Here is a 2000-nt window from a genome sequence, read left to right as displayed (position 1 = left end):
AACTCCATAGATAATGTTCCAGCATGGACATCTATCTTGGTTCGGGCTGTTCTCAAAAATGGCCTCCCCAAAATGATAGGAACTGTGTTACGGGAGGATCTATCTTCCATATCAAGAATATGAAAATCAGCAGGAAAAATAAGTTCACCAACCAGAACCAATACATCCTCTATCAAACCAGCAGGGTAAGCAGTACTTCTATTTGCTAATTGAATCACTACCCCACTGGGTTGCATAGGTCCAAGTGAAAGAGACATGAAAATAGACATAGACATAACATTAATCGAAGCACTTAGATCTAGCATGACATTCTCAAATTTTCTATTACCTATTATTCAAGGTACAACAAATTTACCTGGTCCTTTCATTTTTCAGGAATGTGAGGAACAGGTTTACCTATTAGTGCTGAAATATTTTTGCCCAAGCTGATCCTCTCATTACCTTTAAGCCTCTTCTTGTGAGTGCACAACTCCTTTAGAAATGTTGCATATCTTGGAATTTGTTTGATTGCATCAAGTAAAGGTATGGTCACCTCTACATTTCTAAATGTGTCCAAGATCTCCTTGTGTACCTCTTCAGTCTTCCTACTTTGACTGGCTCTTGGAGGAAATGGAAGAGGAATGGAAGATGGTTGCGCAACACTTGTGGAAGGTTCACTAGCAAGAATTTGTTCACTAGTTCTCAGTCTCTTTTAAAACTGGTTGCTTCATTTTTGATGCAGCTAGATCAACTTCAATCTGTTTGCCTGACCTTAGAGTGATGGCACTCACATTCTTTGGGTTGACCACAGTTTGGGAAGGCAACTTATCAGAATTCTGAGAGTGCAATGTGTTTAATGAAGTAGCCATCTGCCCCATCTGGGTGGTCAAATTCTGAATGGAGGACTCTTGTCTCTGAATGGAAGCTCTGGTCTCTTGCTGGAATTGCATATTCTGCAATGTCATTTGCCTCACCAATTCTTCTAATGAAGGTTCACTAGATGCAGAAGCAGGATTGATATTCACTTGTTGTTGCCTCTGCTGTTGGATTGGAGGAGGTACATATGGTCTATTTTGTGCAGCATTGTCCTTCTGAAATGTGGCCCTGGATGAGGCTGTGAAGGATCAGACCATCTAAGATTCGGATGACTCCTCCAACCATGGTTGTATCTGCTTGATGAAGGATCATAATTCTGTTGTTGTTGTTGAGGTCTGTTGTTGTAAATATTTGCAGCATAGGCCTCAGGATGGTCACCAGTTTTGGGCTCTAAGAGGGAAGGACAAACATCAACATAATGGCCAGTTGCGGTGAAAATACCACAAACTCGTGCTGCAAGTGGAGGTTTCTTCTGATTCATGGCAAGTTGAGTGACCAAGGTAGCAAGGGAGTCAATTTTTTTCTCAAGTTTATCTTGCTTCACCGAATCTGTCCCAACATCATGGACACCTCTGACTACTATAGCATCACTACTTCTTGCACTGAACTGTTGAGAGTTGGAAGACATCTTCTCAATCAAACCTCTAGCCTCAAAAGGGGTCATATCTCCAAGTGCACCACCACTAGCAGCATCAATAATATTCCTCTCCATGTTGTTCAGACCCTCATAAAAATATTGCAGGAGGAGTTGTCCAGAGATCTGATGATGGGGGCAGCTTGCACAAAGTCTCTTGAATCTCTCCCAATATTCATATAAACCTTCTGCATGTAGTTGCCTGATGCCAGAAATATCTTTTCTGATAGCAGTGGTCCTGGAGGCAGGAAAGAATTTTTCAAGGAAGATTCTCTTCAGGTCATCCCAACTAGTAATAGAACCAAGGGCAAGGTACTACAACCAATCTTTTGAAGCACCCTCAAGTGAATGTGGGAATGCCTTCAAACATATGTGACCCTCTTGAACATCACAAGGCTTCATGGTGGAACATACAATGTGGAACTCCTTAAGATGCTTATGAGGACATTCACCTGCAAGTCCATGAAACTTAGGCAACAAATGGATTAGTCCAGTTTTTAGCACATATGAT

General features: G+C 41.5%; 1 pseudogene; it reads right to left on the bottom strand.

Annotated features, from left to right (window-relative positions):
• LOC109358016 overlaps positions 1–1987 on the bottom strand; it is a 2930-nt pseudogene extending 943 nt beyond the window's left edge.

The sequence above is a fragment of the Lupinus angustifolius genome, chromosome LG10, assembly GCF_001865875.1.
Source record: "Lupinus angustifolius cultivar Tanjil chromosome LG10, LupAngTanjil_v1.0, whole genome shotgun sequence".
Lineage (NCBI taxonomy): Eukaryota > Viridiplantae > Streptophyta > Magnoliopsida > Fabales > Fabaceae > Lupinus > Lupinus angustifolius.
Note: the sequence above shows the minus strand (reverse complement) of the source record. Positions and strands in the feature narration are given on the sequence as shown.